This window comes from Bubalus bubalis, chromosome 4 (assembly GCF_019923935.1).
Source record: "Bubalus bubalis isolate 160015118507 breed Murrah chromosome 4, NDDB_SH_1, whole genome shotgun sequence".
NCBI lineage: Eukaryota > Metazoa > Chordata > Mammalia > Artiodactyla > Bovidae > Bubalus > Bubalus bubalis.
This window is the reverse complement of record NC_059160.1, coordinates 134,687,412-134,694,435: the sequence shown is the minus strand read 5'-3', so window position 1 is coordinate 134,694,435 and position 7,024 is coordinate 134,687,412.

The window sequence follows — 7,024 nt, the reverse complement described above, 5'->3', positions numbered from 1 at the left end:
TACACTGGCCACAGAAAGCTTTCTGTGACCCTTAAGTTCAGGTTTCAGCCTAACCTGTGCTGCTGCTGCTAAGTCGCATCAGTTGTGTCTGACTCTGTGCGACCCCATAGAGCCTGTGCAGCCCAACAGGCTCTTCTGTCCCTGGGATTCTCCAGGCAAGAACACTGGAGTGGGTTGCCATTTCCTTTTCCAATGCGTGAAAGTGAAGTTGCTTAGTCGTGTCCGACTCTTCATGACCCCATAGACTGCAGCCTACCAGGTTCCTCCGTCCATGGGATTCTCCAGGCAAGAGTACTGGAGTGGGGTGCCATTGCCTTCTCCGTAATCTGTGCTAGGTGATGCAATTATAGCCTGAATTTCTCACAGCAATTCAAATATCATACTGTATGGTCTTTGGTCTTCAACACTAAATAGGCTATAAAATCATAAGGGTGGAGAACCTATTTATCATGTTTATAGCTATGTCTTTAGCCTTTGGCCCAACATCTGGCAAGAATAATTGTTCCATAAACAATTGTTAGGTAAATGAAGGCATAAACAAAGGAATAGGGAATGAGCACAATTTGAGAGCTGTGCTAGCCTGGAGAAAGGGGCAGTCATGGTAAACTGCATAGAGAGTTCGAGGGTTTCTTGGATAATCCTTTTAGCCAGTTTAGAATACGGTATGTCTGGCACTGGGCCCAAGACTTAACACATACTATTTTATTTAATCTCTATGGGTTGGTTTTAGAATTCTTATTTTACATTTGAGGGAGCTTAAATAATGTGCTAGTGATTCCACTCGGAGAATACACAGTAGCTGGGTTTAAAGCTCAGTATCTGCCTCCGATTCCTATGTTCTTAACCATTACTCTGCCTTGATTCCTTCACTGGCAGTTCCAGGTGAGAGAATGGATTCCTAGGTCTTCCAGCCCTTGAAGTCCGTATGTCACCCTTTTTTTAAGAAGGAAGTAAGTTTTCCCGATACCATTAATATATTGACCTGTAGGTTCTTTGGCAGTTGAATAGATTGTTAAATTCTTATTCTTCCTGGTCGTGATTGAGACTGTGAAAAACAAATTAGCAATCATAGTTTAACCATGAGAGAGAGCAAGAAAAGTTATTAACGGATTGGTCATTTGCTGAAGCTTGCTGAATTTCAATAGGTATAAATTATGTAGAATAAAAAATCTGCTAAATTTGATAATTATTTTCATTCTCTGATTCTATTATGGGCAGAAGTAAAACTTTCCAGAATCTCATAAATGACAAGTATGGAATGATGCTTAATTTAGAAACAATGCCATAATTATCTAGGTTTTGAAATTTTCTCTACTTTCAGAGTACATGTTTACATATAACAATCTTGTTTTAGGTAAAGTGACTCAGGTGACTCCTAAGTATCTGAAATTCTTCCAGTTCTATTCTTGATTCAATCTGATGGAAAATTTGTCTTGAGTAGCTTCCCTAGGAGGGAAGTTTCTTCTATTTCCCTCTGTTCTGTCCATATGACGGAATTCAAAGCGCAGGTGGGACAAGTGAAAATGTAGCCCATTATTCAGATGCCTTTTCTTTTGGGTGCTGGGTAAATTCAGCTCTAGAATAAAACAGACTGATGAGCCTGCCATTCAGAGTGACATGCCATTATATAACTATGAAGGATAAAGATGGGCGTGTGAATCGACTTCCCTCTGTGCATTAATATTTTTAACTGTGATCATTTCCTGATCTTGTAATTATAAACCACTGAGTTGGATGTTTGAGTGTAATTTACTAGAGGTATAATTCTTGCTGAAACCGCAACAAGCACAACAGCCTCTTTTATTAGAGTATGCATTCGTGTCAGCGATCAAGCATATGAAGTCACATTTATATTTATCTTTGTTTTTGTCCCATCTCAGCTATAAGTTCATAAACTTTAAGAGAAAAAGATTCATCCCATCCATTTCTTTTATACTCTGTTTCACAGCATTCCCCCTGGTTGTGCCTTAGCTCCCAAAGGACACTTGATAACAGTGAGTAACCAACACGTCTCTCTTTGGGGTGTAGCTGACTTTGGAGAAGTAATGTGGGAGTCCCAGTGTCACGTTCTAAGTGTGACACTAATCCAGAAACTTCCATATGACTTGACAGTAATTTCCTTTATTTCTCTCTCTTTTTTTTTTCCTTCAGCTGCCACCACCAGTTCATTAGCAAGTCTGGTTAGTTCTGCCTTTAACATAGATCCAGAATCTTCACACTTCTTTCCTTCTCTACTGTTATTAACCCAGACCAAGTCATCTTCTTAGGCTTACGTATTAGCTTTTTTCCCCCTCCGCCGCAATGCCCAGAGGCTTGCAGGCTTTATTTCCTGACCAGAGATTGAACCTGGGCCCTCAGCAGTGAATGCGTGGACTCCTAACCACTGGACAACCAGGGAATTCCCTATGTTAGCCTTTTTTTTTTTTTAGTTTATTTATGGTTGTGCTGGGTCTTCATTTCTGCATAGTTTTTCTCTAGTTGTGGCAAGTGGGAGCTACTCTCATTGTGCGTGGGCTTCTCGTTGTGGTGGCTTCTCCTGTTATGGAGCATGGACTCTAGGGCATGCAGGACTTCCATAGCTGCAGCACCTGGGCTCAGTAGTTGCAGCTCCCGGGCTCAAGAGCACAGGCCCAGTAGCTGTGGTGCACGAGCTTAGCTTTTCACAGCATGTGGAGTCTTCCCAGATCAGGGATTGAAACTGTGTCTCCTGCATTGGCAAGCAGATTCTTTACCACTGAGCCGCAGGAAAGCCCTGTATTAGCCTTTTTGTCTGCTTTCCATGCTGGTTCTATTGCTTCCCTCCACCCCTCAGTGCACCCTACCCAAACCCTTTCATTTTTTGCACAGCGGAAAGAGAATGTAAATCAGATTCTCACTGTGCATCAGATGTTTCAGGTTCATTGCATCCTGGAGCCTTTTCACCTATTCTTTCTGCCTGGACAGTTTGGGAAGTTCTCCCCTTCTATGGCTGGCTCGTACTGTCATTTACATCGAGCTCAAAAGTAATTTCTGGGAGAGATTCTGAAATCTTCTTTTTTCTCTTGCAACTCTTCTGTCATCTTTGCCTACTCATAAATATATATGTCATTCACTTAGTCCTATTTCAAGCAGAGAATAGTGAATTTCAGAGGAACTTACCTTTCAGTACTTTAGAGCTGAAAACAACATAAAAATTTTTTTCTAGTTGTAATATTAATCCATGCTTATTAAGGAAATTTGAAAATAGAAAGTTAAAAAAAAAAAAGAAAAGAAAATAGAAAGTAAATGAAATAATTAAATTACCTGAAACTCTACCTCTACCTTCTAGTTGTTCAATCACTAAATTGTGTCTGACTCTTTGCGACCCTGTGGACTGCAGCACACCAGGCTTCACTGTCCTCCACTATCTCCTGGAGTTTGCCCAAACTCATGCCCATCAAGTCAGTGATGCCATCCAACCATCTCATCCTCTGTCATCCCCTTCTCCTGCCTTCGATCTTTCCCAGCATCAGGGTCTTTTCTAATGAGTCAGTTCTTTGCATCAGATAGCCAAAGATGGCGCTTCAGCATCAGTCCTTCCAATGAATATTCAGGACTGATCTCCTTTAGGATGGACTGGTTTGATCTCCTTGAAGTCCAAGGGACTCTCAAGAGTCTTCTCCAACACCACAGTTCGAAAGCATCAGTTCTTTGGTGCTCAGCCTTCTCTATGGTCCAACTCTCACATCCATACATGACTACTGGAAAAATAATAGCTTTGACTATACAGGCCTTTGTTGGCTAAGTAATGTCTCTGCTTTTTAATATGCTGTCTATGTTGGTCATAGCTTTTCTTCCAAAGAGCGAGCATCTTTTAATTTCATGACTGCAGTTACCATCTGCAGTGATTTTGGAGCCCAAGAAAATAAAGTCTGTCACTGTTTCCATTTTTTCCCATCTATTTGCCATGAAGTGATGGAACTGGATGTCCTAATCTTAGTTTTTTGAATGTTGACTATTAAGCTACCTTTTACACTCTCCTTTTTCACCTTCATCAAGAGTCTTTTTAGTTTCTCCTTGCTTTATGCCTTTAGGGTGGTGTGATCTGCATACCTGAAGTTGTTGATGTTTCTCCCTGCAATCTTGATTCCAGTTTGCAATTCATTCAGCCTAGCATTTCCCATGCTGTACTCTGCATATAAGTTAAATCAGCAGGTTGACAATGTACACCCTTATGTACTTCTTTCCCAATTCTGAACCAATCCGTTGTTCCATGTCCATTTCTAATCATTGCTTCTTGAACTGCATGCCGGTTTCTTAGCAGACAGGCAGGGTGGTCTGGTATTCCCATCTCTTTAAGATTTTTTCACAGTTTGTTGTGATCCACATAGTCAGAGGCCTTAGCATAGTCAGTGAAGCAGAAGTAGATATTTTTCTGGAATTCTCTTTTTCTATGATCCAGTGGATATTGGCAATGATCTCTGGTTCCTCTTCCTTTTCTCAACCCTGCTTGTGCATCTGGAAGTTCTTGGTTCACGTACTACTGAAGCCTAGCTTGAAGGATTTTGAGCATTACCTTGCTAGCATGTGCAGTGAGCACAATTGTACAGTAGTTTGAGCATTCTTTGGCATTGCCTTTCTTTGGGATTGGAATGAAAACTGACCTTTTCCAGTCCTGTGGCCACTGCTGAGTTTTCCAAATGTGCTGACATATTGAGTGCAGCACTTTAACAACATCATCTTTTAAGATTTGAAATAGTTCAGCTGAAATTCTATCACCTCCACTAGCTTTGTTCATAGTAATGCTTCCTTAGGCCCACTTGACTTCAGACTCTAGGATGTCTGGCTCTAGGTGAGTGACCACACCATGGTCCTGGTTATCCAGGTCATTAAGACTTTTTTTGTATAATTCTTCTGTGTATTCTTGCCACCTCGTCTTAATCTTCCCTGCTTCTGTTAGGTCCTTGCTGTTTCTGCCCTTTATTGTGCCCATCTTTGCACAGGTTTATCAGGAGACAGGTAAGGTAGCCTGGTATTCCCATCTCTTTAAGACTTATCCACAGTTTGTTGTAATCCATACAATCAAAGACTTTAGCATAGTCAGTGAAGCAGAAGTAGATGTTTTTCTGGAATTGTCTTGTTTTTTTTATGATTGAGCAGATGTTGGCAATTTGATCTCTGGTTCCTCTGCCTTTTCTAAATCCATCTATAGTCTATAGATAGAGCATATGCTCTTTGCACAGAGCATGTAGTGATATAGTATTTCATCCATCCATCAAGCGCTCAGTTGTGTCTGACTCTTAGCAACCTTACGGCCTATAGCTTGTCAGGCTCTTCTGTCCATGAGATTCTCCAGGCAAGAATACTGGAATGGGTTGCCATTTCCTCCTCAAAGGGATCTTACCGACCCAGGGATTGAACCCATGTCTCCTGTGTCTCCTGCATTGCAGGCAGATTCTTTACCACTTGAGCCGTCGAGGAAGCCCAATGCAGTATTATTGATTACTAAATATTAAGTCCATGTTCTCTCCTTCTTCTTTCTTGATATTTTCTCAGTCATGTTTACTCTGAAGAATGAAAAGAGTTAAACAGTGATACATATACCATTCCTTTGATTGCTCAAATAGCTGTTTTAAAAATACATAAATATGTTTTGAAATTTCATCTGAATGTTGCATATGTAATCAGTGCGTAGCATGTGTTTTATTGTAATGACAAGCGGCATCTGTTAAAAATGATTCTCCATAATGCCATTCCAGCTTGCCTAAATCTTAATGTATTCAGCATATTTCTGTTCAGATAGTGCTGTGCTTCACTATGGAAGTGCTGACCTGATTACTCACTCCTACCCCAAAAGCAGCCCGTCCTTGGTTTCTTGTCCCTCGGCTCTCCCTGTCTGTTCTACTGCCGAGGAGCTATGTTCTCAAGCCTACCTTCCCTCTCCCCATTCCCGGTCCAAATCTTGGCTCTCCAAGAGGCCTCAGGTGAGTAGCCAGACCTGAGCCAGACCTCAGGTGAGTAGCCAGGCAGAGGGTCAAAGCCAGCTACAGGGGAGAGAGTCACAAAGACCATTCCAAGTCTGTGTGTGTGCATAGTTACTCAATCATGATGGACTTTTTGCGACCCCATGGATTGTAGCCCGCCAGGCTCCTCTGCCCACGGAATTTTCCAGGTAAGAATACTGGAGTGGGTTGCTATTTCCTCCTTCAGGGGTTCTTCCTGACCCAGGGATTGAACTCAAATCTCTTGCGTCTCCTGCCTAGTGATTCCTAATTTCTGAGAGTGGGCTTTAGGAATCTGAATTTAACCAGGAGCTCCATGGGATTCTGATGCAAATTAATGTTCGAGAGCCATCAATTAATTTGCCAAGATGGGTATACAGGATGGCTCAGGCTGGCCAAGCACTGCGGTGTTAGAATTACGTCAGGTGAGCGTCGCAATGGTTACACAGACTTCTTGGGCTGGCTGAAGGAGGTTTTGTTTTTGCAGCCCCTTCAGTTTTGTGCCCCCGCAGGGAGTCCCTCACTTGCTTCACCCTAGTCCTGGCCCGGCTTGGAATCTGTACTTCCAGAGAAGGCATGATCAAACGCTGCTAAAGGGCATGGGACCGGTGGCACTGCCGCCTAGCTGTATTACCTGCTGCTGCTGCTAAGTCGCTCAGTCGTGTCCGACTCTGTGCCACCCCATGGACTGCAGCCTACCGGGCTCCTCTGTCCGTGGGATTTTCCAGGCAAGAGTACTGGAGTGGGTTGCCATTACCTTAGGCAAGTTACTTATATACTCTGTACGCCAGTTTTTCCCTTGGGAAAACAGGAGTAATAATGACACCAACTTTACAGAATTTGCTGTGAGGAATAAATGGAATAATCCATGTGAAGAGCTTAGTATGGCGCCCATTAGAGAGCAGGGTACAGGCCCCGTTGGCTGCCACACTGCTTGTCCTATGGGCCAGTTTTGTTTTCCTCTATGGGAAACTCGGCCTGACTTTCACAGGAGACATTCACATGTTTCCAGAACGCAACCCATTCATAACTTGGGGATGTCCAACCTAAATGGTTTTGGCTTT